We start from the raw sequence: 15,092 nt of genomic DNA on the forward strand, positions 1-15,092 counted from the left end.
GTGTCATGTTAGATTTTTTTTTTAATAATTTTAGAATTGCATTAAAGTTGCAAGAATGCTAGAGATAGTTCTGGTATACCGTTCACTCGGTTTCTCTTTAATGTAAACATTTTACATAAGCAAAGTGAACAATTATTCAAGCCCGGAAATTAACACCAATGACATACTATCTTCAGACCTTATGTCAGTTTTCCCCCTCATTTCCGTTTTCTGGCCTGGGATCCAGTCCAGGCTTGGACTTTGCATTCAGTGCTCACATCTTGTCGTCTCCCCTGGTCTGTGACAGTACTCAGTGTGGCCTTGACTTCCGACTTGGACACTTGCAGAGCACTGGCCAGTTATTTTGTAAGATGTCCCTCCACTGGGGTTTCTTGGACATTTCTCAAGATGAGACCGAGGTTCTGTAGTCCTGGGGAGGATGCCAGAGAGGTGACCTGTCCTTGGAGGACGTGATGCTGATTGCCTTATCACTGATGGTGTCAACTTTGATCACCTGGTTGAGTTGGCGTCTGCCAGGTGTCCCCACTGCAAAATTATCATTCGTCTTTGTCCTTCAAGAACATCTCATGCGAGGTAGTTTGGGATGATGTCACTATCCTATCTCACTATACTTTCACTTACTCGTTTTAGCATCCATTGTGCCTGCAACCTGGTGTCTGCCTAGAGGTGATTTTCTATTTGCCCCATTCCTTTCTCATGTATTAATTGGAAGTCTACTCTAAAAGAGAGATAGCTCTCCTCCATGTATTTACTTATTCAATGATTAGGTCAGTATGAACTCACAGACATTTATTTTATTCTGCTTTGCACTGTTGTGCAAATTGTCTCCGGTCTGGTTTGGCAACTTCTTCAAGTTGGCTCCGGTAGGACTTTATAATTTGAATGGGTGAACTTTGCCACCAACAGAATTAGTTTTACATGCAATAGTGCTTCCAAAGCGAGCAAACAAACAAACCAAAACGACAACCCACAATTCTTTGGAGGCAGTGTCTCTCTAGAAATGTCTTTTCTCTAATGAAAGAGATCTGTAACTGGCAATCAGCTAGTGACAGATAAATCTAGGAAGCCCTTCAGAACATTCTAGATTTGCTAGGAGGCCTGTTGTGGCTTCCATCATGTACTCTCACCATGTGGCAAAGAGAAGAATGAAAGAAATTGGCAATGGCGTGGTTTCCTAGTCCCCACCAAATTCCATGTGGTTGTTCTACTCCTATTATTATTTTCATTATCATTATTATTATTACTATAGTCAAGGAGATTTCCAAGCAGGAGAATTTATTAAGTTTTCAATATGTTAAAACTTTTTCGGTTTGAAAAATTTCAGACACAGAAGTGTATATATAATCCATCTACCTATATGCTATGCATAAAAGCTATTATATACATACACCACTATCGTAGAAGAAACCCGTCTCTATATGCCCACTGCTAAACCTCAGAATGAGAACAGTACCAATACCTCTGACCCCGCTGCGTGCCGTGCTGACTCCTGTCACTCTTCCATGCCTTCCTGGGCACCGCCGTGCGGAATTTTATGTTGGTTTTTCTTAAAAAACGGTTTTATCCTGTGTGCGCGTATGATTTGCTAAGCAAGATGCAGGGTGGTCTTGTCCCTGCGGGGCCCTCACACGAATGGGATCGCGTGGGTATTCTTGACTTGCCTTTCGAACTTGCCTTCTCCTTGGAGGGTCGTCCGGATCGGCACCTGTGGCCGTTTCTCACTTGGCTCGCGCCCCGTGCGGATGCTCAGTGTTTATGCAATCGGTGCGCCAGCGTCTGCTCGACTCTCCCTTTGGCACACGGGCCGTCCCTCTGTCGATCCTGCTTGTCCCCTGGTGTACATTCGGGGGACATTCTCTAGGGTATATGACCACAGGTGGGATTGCTGAGCCAAGGGGCGGGCAGATAGGAACATTTTCTGATGCCCGTTTCCCCCGAAGTTCTTACACACGTGCACTATCATCAGCGGCACGTGAGCGTCTCGTGGCTTTAACTGCGCCGACGTTACTGGAAGTTACAGTCCTGTCCCGCTAGCTGCTGGGCTGTGGCCGTGCGTTTTCTCGATTGCTGATGAGGTTGAAATCCTCATGTTGAAATCCTCATGAAATCCTCCCTTTTGCTTTCTTCCTTTGTGAAGTCTCCGCTGATGACTTTTGTTTAATTTTCTTTTGAACGGTTCTGCTTTTTCTGCTTTATATGCGCTCTTCGTATATTCTGGGCGACGAGGCTTTTTTAGTTAAAACTACTGTATAGCGCTCCTTCCACCCCGTGGTTCGTCTTTTCACTTCCCTTGTTGTGATTTGATTTGTGATGAATAGAAATTCTTAATTTTAATTAAGTCCAATATATCCATCTTTGCCCTTAGAGCTTTATGAAAAAATCATTTCCTATCCCTGTTATAATCATTTCTTTTATACTTTTTTTTCCCCCCTGAAAACTTAAGATTTGCCTTTCAAGTCTGCTTACTTTTTCCATCTGGAATAATTCCTCCTTTCCAAGTAGATGGGCAATATCAGATTTCTGCTCACGTGTGGTCTGTTCCATTCGGGAGCCCAGTTCTCCCTGCACCCAAAGCAGACTATACCTTTTACTAAGACTGGTTTGGGTGGACCCAGCCCCTGCCCAGTCTCCTACCCCAGGGCGGCTCTTACCCTACAGGCAGACCCCACTCTGCAAGGCTGTGAGGGGACTGTGAGATGACCGGAGGCCGAACTGGTACGAGGCCACCTTGAAAATGATGATGGTTCTGTGACCTTTCAAACTTTCTGTCGAAATCTTAAAGCTTCTTCTAGTGTCAGTTATAAATATACAGGAGGTTAAAAACTGGTAAAGCTAATGTTTATCTAGTACACTGCAATCTAAAACATGAGAGAGATTGACGGGCAATTCATTTCCTTGTGCAAAACTTACAAATGGTGGTCAGTGGTGCTCGCTCCGTCACAGGACCTATGACACGGCGTGATCGTCGCTTCTGGGCGGCGAGGAACTGTCACACTCTTCTCTATGTCTGGGTAGGCATCCAGTATCTCACTCTCTCATCACATCCAGCTCCCCAGTTACCACTTTCTGTTTCTTCCCTCCACCATAGGCCAGACGTCCAGGTCCTAATCTCCAGAATTTGTGACCCCTGCCTTACATGGCACAGGGGCCTTTTCAGATGAGATGGAAGTTAAGGATCCTGAGATGGGGAGATTATTCTGTATCGTCCAGGTAGACCTGATGGAATCATGGGAGACAGGAGGTCAGAGCGACATAAGAAGAGATTGAAACGACGTGCTTACGAGCCAAGACCCGTCATGGCAGCCTCCAGAAGCCGGAGGAGGCGTGGAATAGATTCTCCCCTGGAGCTTCCAGAAAGAACCATTTCTGCTAATCTCTTGATTTTAGCCCCCAAAGCTTCATTCCAGACTTCTGACCTCCAGAACTGTAAGAGAATACATTCGTGCTGTTTAAAGCCACCAAATTTGCGGTAATTTGTTACAGCGGCAACAGGAAAGGAATAGGCTGCACATGTGGGTTTATCACTGGAAGCCGAGGAGACAACACAACTACAAGCTTTGCTCTCTGTGTGTGAACTGAATAACAGATGTGCGGTGGCTAATCGTTAACAGATTTTGAAAGAAGCGACGTGATTGGTCCCTGACCATGATGTGTGTCTGTATTTATGTTGTGATTTGTGGACTGGAGGGCTGGCGGCAAAGCTTGAACTCCCTTGAGTTACAGAAAATACACTGTGCACAAGGACATTTGAACTGTGTTGTGGAGGGAAGGGTGTTTTTTAGCTAAATCCTAGTCACTAAAATTTTTGCATATGAGAAACATTGAAAATGAGGATGGCTTGTGGTCAGTTTTCCTACTTCTCAAGACGGTGCATCTTTATAATTTTCTCCATCAAATCTTGAATAATTTTTAATTTGTTTCTGGGAGTCTTGTATTTTTGCTGACATTGTAATGACATCTTTTTCTACGTGGCACATTCGGAGATTTGCTCATGGACGGAAATGTAATTTACTTTTATGTATTGTGTTTTTTGTTCAACAGCTTTATAAATCATTGTATTGTGCAGAAAATTAATCTATAGATTTCAGTAGTATCCTACATAGTCAATAATACCATCTAAGAATGATAACTGTTTTCTTTCTCTGTTCTCCTTCCTTATACTTTTAATTTCTTCTTCTGAATGTACTGTGCAGGCAAGGGTCTCCTAGATAATGTGAAAGAGAAGATGTGTCGGCAGGCACATCTGTCTTAGTTTTGATTCAAAGAAAATTCTTCTAATAATCTAATCTTAAATTCTTCTAATTTTCGCTAAGTGGTACTTCTATTCGTTTTCGTATACCCTTCATCAATGTTGAGGAAATTCCTTCATATTCCAAGTTTTATAAACTAATACATATTTTATTTTTCTAACTGTTGGGTTCATTGTTGAAAATAGTATCAAGTCTCTTAGTTGGCTATAGCATTTAACCCATATTCATTCGATTAAATTTGTTAATGTTGCTGCTCAGATATTCTATATCTTGAAAGTGTTTGCCTGATGGATATATTAAGAGAAAGATATTGAAACTGTCACTATGGTGGCACATTTGTAAATCTCTCCTGGTGGCACTCTCACTTTGCCTTATACATTTTAAAGAAATTTTATTAGAGGCATATGAGTTTAGAATTTTTTTTGTCTACCCAGTGAATTATCTAGTAATATACTAGAAATATCTAGTAAAGTTTTTTTTTAGATTTATGATCTATCTTGTCTAATGTTTTTTAAATGCTTATTTATTTATTTTGAGAGAGAGAAAGAGAGAGAGAGACAGAGGGAGAGAGAGAAGAGAGAGAGAGAGAGAGAGAAGAAGAGAGAATACCAAGCAGGCTCTTCAGTATTAACATGGAGTCCAACTTGGGTCTCGGTCCCCCAACCATGAGATCATGACCTGAGCCAAAATTAAGAGTCGGACCCTTAGCTGACTGACTCACCCAGGCATCCCTATCTTGTCTAACTACAACAACTTTGCTATTTTATTGTATATATTTTAAATACTTTTACTTCCAAAGTTTTAGTATTCTATGCTAAGTATATCTATCCTAGACAGATTATACTGGGAAGTATTTAATCTAGTCTCACATTGTCATGTCCTGGAGAATTTAGTCCATTTATGTCACCTGAGTTATGATACGTTTGTATCTATTTCCACTATTGTACTTCAGATTTTTTTGCTTGTCCTCTTTTCACTTTTTTCTTTTTCTTTTCTGGTTTTGTTGTTATTTTGATTTAGATTTTCCTATCTCTTCTTTCTAGCTTTTCCTCTACCAGTTTAATATACTCTAACTACACCAGAGTATACCCTGGTTTGGTGAGTGTATTTAACTTAGTAAAAATTCAGTGCTAATTAATCCCCTTCCTTATCTCCTCCCAAATAGAAGAATAGAGCAATTCTGTGCTCTTATGCATTTCTGTATTCTTAGTTGCAAACAGAGTATCTTGTACACAAGGAAGACTTAATAGATACTTGTTCAATAAATAAATCAATTAATATATTTAAAATGTATTATAGATTTGGCGTATACATACCTTTAGGTCCTGAGGAGTTCCCATGAAACCTGAGCAATGATCACCCTGTGTGGTTTGCTTATTTTGAAAATCAAATGTTGTGTTAGAATGTCTTCATGAAAAAAGAGGTGTATTGGTTGTGAAACTTAATTATATTTTTACCCAGATCTAAGTAGAGACTTGATTTCAGAGTTTGTCACAGCGGAGACTCGAGTGGCCAGATGAGGATCCGGTCCTTGTTCCCAGAAACTATGAGTGACGTAAGCTCTTGAAAAATATCCTCTAGTAACCCTTGCTTGTGAATCCATATAACCTCTGGGAAATACCACGTTTTTTTTCCCACTGAGGATAGGAAGACAATTATATATGACAACCGTCAGCCTTCCCTCACTCCTCACCCCAACTTTTCTGGGCTGAAATTGTGCCCCTCTTGCCTGCACACTTCCCACAATTAAAATTGCACACCTCACATTCAATTGGCTTTAAAAGTGTTAGAAATAATTACAACAATAGTAACAAACAAGCAAACAAACAAAACTCAAACTACTGTTTGTTAGGGAAATTGACCTGCTGTGCCTGGGTGCTGTGCCAGGTGGGCATCCATGACCTGGAGCTTGGATGTAATTTGGGGCTCAAAGCCTTGCTGTAGGCCTAGGGCCCATTGTGCAAAAAGGCTCAATGCAAAAAACCCCAAACCCAAAAATGAAACCAAAACAAAACACCTCAAAAGTGCTCTAATATAAGTTCGACATAAATAATTCTTTGAGGCTCAGTGTGGCTCATGTCCTGCCTCAGCTGAAGACTTTCTCCGAAGTCCCCCAGGTTATGGTGATGCTTCCTTCCTGGATTCACCTTAATGGTGGGTGCTCATTATCACCACATGATCACCCAGGACCCTCCTGGTGTCAGCCCTGAAAGTCCTGGGTCTGGGACCTCCTCATTCTCCCTGCCTGTTGGTGACATCATTCCTTTAAAACATAGAACAAAAAACATGGCTCTCATCATCTTCCTTAAGCTGTGTTTCCTCACTCTTAAGGGATCTCTGCTTCTTCTGTTTAATTCTAAGGGGGGGGGCAGTGTGAGGGTAGAGGGTGGGAGGAGGTTCAGAAGAATAAGGACAAATTATACTTTACACTGTCTACTCCCCCTCCTTACCCTGCACCAGCCCAAATCCGAGAGGCTGAAAATGTTGAGTCTTTGACCAGCCCCTTCATCGTTGTGAGTCTTGGCCTTCCACTGCCTCCCCGATAAAGGAGTTTTTAGCCTCCACACGACAGGCACGCTTGTCTGACTCCTGTGGGGTGGGGGGGACGGATGGACAGCACTGCAGAGAGGATGGCGAGTGTCTCTGCCTCTCTCTCCCCACGAACACTCAACGTCCCCTTGGAAACTTCACGTTCTGAACCGAACAGACTCTTCGTTCTAGCCTTGTTTTCATCTCTTACTTTCCAGCCAGCCAAGTAGAACCCTAGCACATTTATTTCATTGAGTTTTCAACAGCGTTAAGCACTGGTCGGTGGCAAAGGACTCCTTTTATCTAGAGATAAAAGACACAAATATGTACATCTCTATCCAATGGGAAAGTCAGGAATGGAAATAAACTCTTACGGAGGAATGTGATAAACGCCGTGTGTGAGAAACCTAAGAGGGAGACACAGAATCCCAAGCTGGCTCCAGGCTGTCAGCACAGAGCCCGACGTGGGGCTCGAACTCACAAACCGTGAGATCACGACCTGAGCCGAAGTCAGACGCCCAACCGACTGAGCCACCCAGGCGCCCGGAACAGTTTGGTTTAAAAGCCAATTATGAAGTACCAATAGGATGCTTTTTTGTTTGTTTGTTTTTGTTTTGTGTCAGATGCTAAAACAAGGATATTAAGGGATTTCGTGTGATTCTACATGTAGCACTTTGGGGGAAGCACCAAATACTTTCTTATGGAGGACACAAACACATTCCGTATTGACTCACATGGTCTTGCCTGAGTAATTAGAATAAAAGCCCAGAGAGGCTATAAACATGGGACGGCCATAAATGATCTTACATTCAGTAGGAAGGAGAGCTCCTGGCCTACCTCTGCATTTTCCATCTGGACTAGCTTTAATTTATCTTTTAATTAATTACCAAATATAAGGAGATAAAGCAACAAATTCATGAAGTTTACAGATGGTACTTAATTAATTAACAGATATTGCCAATCTGAGTAAAGACTTGTTAGCATTCAATTGGCTTTAAAAATGTTGGAAATAATTACGACAATAGTGAGAAAACAAACAAACAAACAAAAGTCACACTATTGTTTGTTGGCGAAATTGAAGACATTTTACAAGTGGAAATACAGAAGAGTGAACTTGGAACAGGAGGGAATTTGGTATTGGTCTAAGACCCCATGGCAATGGAATGAGGTTTTAATATGTGTCATTTTATATAAAAACAGTATGCTTTAGAGTGCGTTGTGTGCATACTTCTCAAATAACCTCATGGAGTTTGTTTTAATGGGACATTTATTTATTTATTTAAGGTGCTTATTTATTTTTGATAGAGAGAGAGAGAGAGAGAGTGCGCACCAAGTGGGGTAGGGGCAGAGATAGAAGGGAACAGAGGATCCTAAGCAGGCTTTGTGCTGACAGCACAGAGGCCGATGTGGGGCTTGAACTCATGAACTGTGAGATCATGACCTGAGCTGAAGTCGGACGCTTAACTGACTGAGACACCCAGGCGCCCCTAATGGGAAATTTATTTTAAAGGGCAGTCAATGGGAAATTTCTGAACTGGACTATTTTATCATGAAAGTGACAAGTTCTAATTTATAATTTTTTCCTCACTTTTTATTTTGACATAGTGTTAGGATTGCAGAAAAGCTGTACAAATTATTCGAAGAATGCCAGATAGCCTCCACCCAGATTCCTCAAATGGTAACATTCTGTCACATTTGCTTCCTTTCTCTTTCTCCCCCTTTTTCTGAACCATTTGAAAGTAAATTGCAGAAATTATTTCCCTTCTCCCTGAAATACTTCAGTGGCCATGTCCTGAAAGCAAAGACATTTTACAAAACCATGGTGCAAAAATAAAAGTCAAGAAATTGAACATTGGAATTATGCTATTAGCTAGCATGCAGTTAGCTAAGATGTGTTATTCAAACCACAAACTTTCCCAATAATGCCCCTTATAAGAAAAATAATCTGGGACCGAAAGTTGCATTGGGTTATGAATTCCTCACCTCTGTTAGTCTGGAGTGGTCGTTAGTCTGTCCTCTCTGGTCACAACCTTGATATTTGCAATGTCCACAAGTCATCTATTTATAGAACGAACCTTGATTTGGATTCGTTTGAAGTTTCTCACGATCAGATTCCAAATATGTGTGTTTTTGAACAGCACAAACATGATGTGCTTTTCGTAGTGTATTCTATCGGGAGACACACGATGCTTGATCATCCCACTTCTGGTGATGTTGACTTTGTTTTTTTGTTTTTTTTTTTTAATTTTTTTTCAACGTTTATTTATCTTTGGGACAGAGAGAGAGACAGAGCATGAACGGGCGAGGGGCAGAGAGAGAGGGAGACACAGAATCGGAAACAGGCTCCAGGCTCTGAGCCATCAGCCCAGAGCCCGACGCGGGGCTCGAACTCAGGACCGCGAGATCGTGACCTGGCTGAAGTCGGACGCTTAACCGACTGTGCCACCCAGGCGCCCCTGGTGATGTTGACTTTGACCGCCTGGTTAACGTGGGTTGATGCAGGGTCTCCATTGTGAAGTTGCCGTTTTTGAACAGCAAAGTTACTTTAAAGGTACTGTTTTTACCTCTTGTAATTAGTAAGTGTCTTCTGGGGAGATACTTTGAGACCATGTAATTATCCTGCTACTCATTAAAGTTCCGCCCACAGGTTTCAGCACGCACTGGATACACATCATTGATGGTTGGTTCATTATTATGATGGTTGCCTAATGGTGATGTTCTGATTCAAGGTGGTCTTTCTTATCCCCAAAAACGTGCGTAGGATATTAGTCGGCTCTGAGTGTTGCACTATGGTTTTCTTTTGCTCCGTTTTCCCTTCTTTAGGAGAATTTTCATCAGCAGAAGGTATTCTCACAGAGCCATAAATTTACCCATTTTATTTCCCCTTGTACACCCACTACCCAAAGCGTGCCTCACCATTCCTTTGTACGCCTTTTCCCACAGAAGCAATGCCTTTCAAAGACTGACATCTCGACTGGATTGCATTTATAAGTCCCTTTTTGTAGTGTCTGGTCGTTCAGGACTGCTTTTATCTTGTACACATAATGGACTTGCTCGGTCTTGTGGTGATTTTGGACCAGTCTTTGGCCCACTGCCAGCTCCCCGCCTTTCTCTCTCACAAAGTTTTTCTTGGACTTGCCTTGTTCTCCACAGAGACTTGCAGCAGAGTGCCGGATAGTGCGTTGAGGTTATTTTTCTACCTATGGGTAATTTAGCATTTGGGCATTGTCTAGCCTTGATGTACATATGGCTTTTTAATTATGGTGGCCACTCAAAATTAGGGGGAAAGCCCTAGGGCTTCAGACCTTGGAGTGGGGTGGTGAAAAGGTCGAAAGGGATGGGGAGGCATCTCATGAAGTGAGTGGGTGGTTTTTATACTCTTACCTCACATACCTTGGGTCTTGGGTCTTTTGCATCTTTCCCAAGGTAAACCTCGAGGTAAGCCTTGAAAGCACTGTGGTTGAAGATGAGTTCATGGAGTTCGAATTCTTGAGTTCAAGTTCCAGCAGACGCTTAGGCGATATTAGACCAGCTGGAGCCTGGTCCCGTGTGCAAAGGAAGTATCATTACACCTAACTCATAGGGTTGTGTCAGTGAAGCTGAGATAACCCACATAAAACTCTTTGATACAGCCTTGAACTATCAAAAACACTTTGCAACAGTTCAAAACTTTTTTTAAAAAAGTTTCTTTATTTTGAGAGAGAGAGAGAGAGAGAGAGAGCATGAGTGGGGGAAGGGCAGGGAGAGTGGAGAGAGAGAGAGAATCCCAAGCAGGCTCCACACTGTCAACACGGAGTCCGACGCAGGGCTCAAACTCATGAACCGTGAGATCATGACCTGAGCCGAAACCGAGAGTCAAATGCTTAACCGACTGAGCCACCCAGGCATCCCTGCCCCAATATCTTTAAAAACTATAGTTGATCGAGATATTTTACTTGAAGAAGGCTGATGGATGAATTTTTGACATGAGCAAGTCTGTCCCTCCCATGGTCCCCTTATGTTTTGTCATTGACCTGAATGAAGACCTGAATTCATGTGGATTATATCTGCAGGCTGGCCCAGAGAGAGAAGTTACATGGTGACAGCAAATCAGATGATCAGTTCCCGGACAAGTTTTCTCTTACTGAAGATATTTCATAAGATTTTGCTTTTTCCTCTATAATATCACTACCATGGTCTACCTTGGATGAACTTTTATTTACGCATCTTCATCCTTCACTAACTTGTGAGGTTTTCAGAAGAAAAGCATCTGATTCATTCAGTGTGGGAAAGACAGACACGTGATCCTTGTGATTCACAAAATCACCATCGATGACCGTGACCGAGATGGTCGGGTCCCGGGGGAGCAAAGAACCTGAGCTGGGATGGAAACAACACCAAAGTCTAGTATTTCATGCCCACCTGTCTGTGTGTGAGACCCGCAAGCTACTGGCTGTGGCCATGGTGGTGAGGAGGACCACACAGCCTGGAGAAGCCCACGTGGGAGGGGATTTTGTTGCCACAGATAAAAGTATACTGGTGGCCAGCTGTATGGAGGTGGGTGAAAAATGCAGAGTTAGATTCCATGAAAATATTGGCTCTCTTGCCATGAAGGAATAAGCCCCTTTGTGGATTTACCAGGTTTCCAGTTCATGAATATAATTAAACCTGCAATCCAAGAGAAAATACTATGATGCCTTTCTTTTTATTTTTAAAATTCTCTTAATATTTTAATTTATTTTGGGGAGAGAGAGCACTAGTGGGAGAATGGCAGAGAGAGAGAGGGAGAGAGAGAATCTCCAGCAGGCTCCACACTGACATCACAGAGCTAGACGCGGGGCTCGATCCCATGAACCGTGAGATCACGACCTGAGCTGAAATTAAGAGTCAGATGCTTAACTCACTGAGCCACCCAGGCACCCCTCTTAAATTTTTTAAAAATGTTTATCTTGGGGTGCCTGGGTGGCTCAGTCAGTTAAGCATCCGACTTCAGCTCAGGTCACAATCTTGCGGTCCGTGAGTTCGAGCCCCGCGTCGGGCTCTGGGCTGACGGCTCAGAGCCTGGAGCCTGCTTCCGATTCTGTGTCTCCCTCTCTCTCTGCCCCTCCCCCGTTCATGCTCTGTCTCTCTCTGTCTCAAAAATAAATAAACGTTAAACAAAAAAATTTAAAAAATGTTTTTCTTAACCGTGACTCCTATTTTTGTCTATGCCCCTCACCTCTAGTTTCCTCCCTTCCCTCTCCCTTCTTGGGGTTCAACAGGGTGCGGATGGGATATGGCAACTCCAACACGGGACACATGCTTTATTCCTCCGGCTGGTCAAGCACTTTGCTGTAGAGCAGCTGGGAGCTGAGTGAAAGGGTGCTCACGGTCCCGCCGAGAGTTTAAAACAAGTCCCGTCGATTATAAAACGAGTGGAACCTAGTCATCAACAATACAGTAGGCAGGGTTATGATGGACACATGATTTTAATGGGTTTGTCATTTCTATAAGTAGCGTATGTGTGTTGCCTGCATGACAAAAATGGGGCGGGACATGATTTTCTGTGAAGTAGAATATGCTGGAGGAAATCTTATCCATTCTTCTGAAAAAACAAACAAACAAACAAACAACAGATATTCATTAATGCGCTGACCACAGACCGTAGGTCTGGTGCTGGGTTTCCCTCCTGACTGTCCTTCTATGTTCAGATGAGCCCACAAAGGTCCAGGGGGGTTTTCTCCTTGAATCATCTCTAACGAAACACATTGATCCTTTCCTTCCTTTTGATTTTTTTTTTTTTTTTTCAATTTGAACAATTCCTCATTCGGGATCTGGATAGGAAACAAAATACTCCATAGTCCCTCTTAAGGCAGTGAGGATTCTATACGGATTCGTGAAAATGTACTGCCCATGAGTAACAAAGCACTGATCCCAGGTAACAGGAACCACTGGGAATCTTTTCAGGAAACAGCTCTATTTTGATGGTTGATGCAGGGTCTCTCCAGGTTTGAGCTTTGTGAGATCAAGATAGGGGCTACTGAATAGAACCTTTCAATTTCTAGGGTTTAGACGATCTTCATGAAATCAAGGCTCTTTGGAAATGAGTACAGTCAGCTTTGTTTGTATTAATTGAAGTGTATCTCAAGAGATACTTGTCTGCAATCTTTAACAAATACTTAAATGAGAAATTCCGTTCCCTTCCAGAAACATACACTGGAAGGACACTGTAGGGGTTACGTTCTTCACATCCTGGCTTCTGAACAAGCTCGATCTGACCCTGCAAACACATCCAGCTGTCTACCCGGAGATTTCTGAGGGGTAGCTGCGAAGTACAGGGAGGAGGCCGGGGCCAGGAACGTGCCACAGCCCGCCTTTCCTCCTTCGTCTGTGCCGGAAATCGCAGCCCTGCACCCGGGGGCCGCTCTCTGTGCCCTGCTGTTCCAACACCTCCTTTTCTGTGCCTTGCAAACTGCATCAGGGACCCCGAACCCTCATCCAGCAGGGCCGGGCTGCTTGGCCCTCGCCGCTGGGTGTCAACAACGTGCCGGCATTTCTTGTAAAGTTTTGGGCGTGCCTCGCTGATGTTGCTTTCGTTGTGCTGCCTTACCTCGGCTACAGAGACAGGTGCGGGGGTTTCATCCGGAAGTAAAGGGGTAGGGGCCAGGGTGTGGTGAAACAGCCAGGACAGACGGGGAGGGCCGTGGGACCCCAGCAGCACGAGATGCTCAAGCTGACCCTGCCCTCGTTTCTCCGTGGATGCCCCCTCCCTGCCTTAAAAAGGCCTAAACACGGCTGGGGACAAGGACCTTCCAGGGAAGGTCCCATTTGCTCGTGGGCCCTGCGTCCCTCGGGGAGGGAGGACGGCTGTCTGTCGGCTCTGACTCTGTCTTGGAGGCAGCTGAGGTCCTGGCAAAGTGGCTGTGGCCACCCGTGAATGAATATGGCATCTAGAGTTTTTCTTTTGAAATTAGATTACGTTTCACAGATCAATAGCTTCTTCTTCATTTAATCTTCCCGAGGATGATAGCGAGCCAGGGAGAGGGGAAGAAAAGCTTTATGAAATGTGCCCTAGTTTTCGCTTGTTCAGGCTTCTCCTGACCGCTCATGGGAGTCAGGTGGACTTCTTCTGCTGGACTTTCTCTGCTTCTGCAAGTGCCCCTGGCTGCCAGGAAGCCATGCTGCGCCCCAGGGGGGGTAAGGCAGGATGGAGAAGCTTGGGCCAGGCCTATCCTGGTCCCTCTGCCCGGGTCCGATGTCCTGGGTTCTGTGTAATGCCACCTGGGTCCTGCTGCCTGTGCCCTGTGCCTTGGGTCCAGCCATCTGGGTCTTGTATCCCGGGTCCAGCTGCCTGGGTCCTGGGTCCTGCTGCCTGGGTCCTGAGCCCTGGGTCCTGGGTCCTGGGTCTTGGGTCCTGGGTCCAGCTGCCTGAGTCCTGGGTCCTGCTGCCTGGGTCCTGAGTCCTGGGTCCTAGGTCTTGGGTCCTGGGCCCTGGGTCCTGGGTCCTGCTGCCTGGGTCCTGGGTCTTGGGTCCTGTGTCCAGCTGCCTGAGTCCTGGGTCCTGCTGCCTGGGTCCTGAGCCCTGGGTCCTGGGACCTGGGTCTTGGGTCCTGGGTCCTGGGTCCTGGGTCCTGCTGCCTGGGTCTTGGGTCCTGGATCCTGGGTCCTGGGTCTTGGGTCCTGCTACCTGGGTCCTGAGTCCTGGGTCCTGGGTCCTGGGTCCTGGGTCCTAGGTCCTGGGTCCTGGGTCCTGGGTCCTGGGTCCTGGGTCCTGCTGCCTGGGTCCTGAGTCCTGGGTCCTAGGTCTTGGGTCCTAGGCCCTGGGTCCTGGGTCCTGCTGCCTGGGTCCTGAGCCCTGGGTCCTGGGACCTGGGTCTTGGGTCCTGGGTCCAGCTGCCTGGGTCCTGGGTCCTGCTGCCTGGGTCTTGGGTCCTGGATCCTGGGTCCTGGGTCTTGGGTCCTGGGTCCAGCTGCCTGAGTCCTGGGTCCTGGGTCCTAGGTCCTGGGTCCTGGGTCCTGGGTCCTGCTGCCTGGGTCCTGGGTCCTGGGTCCTGCTGCCTGGGTCCTGAGTCCTGGGTCCTAGGTCTTGGGTCCTAGGCCCTGGGTCCTGGGTCCTGCTGCCTGGGTCCTGAGTCCTGGGTCCTGGGTCCTGGGCCCTGGGTCCCGGGTCCAGCTGCTTGGGTCCTGGGTCCTGCTGCCTGGGTCCTGAGTCCTGGGTCCTAGGTCCTGGGTCCTGGGTCCTGGGTCCTGGGCCCTGGGTCCTGGGTCCTGCTGCCTGGGTCCTGAGTCCTGGGTCCTGGGTCCTGGGTCCTGCTGCCTGGGTCCTGGGTCTTGGGTCCTGTGTCCAGCTGCCTA

This window comes from Lynx canadensis, chromosome D3 (genome assembly GCF_007474595.2).
Source record: "Lynx canadensis isolate LIC74 chromosome D3, mLynCan4.pri.v2, whole genome shotgun sequence".
NCBI classification, from domain to species: Eukaryota; Metazoa; Chordata; class Mammalia; order Carnivora; family Felidae; genus Lynx; species Lynx canadensis.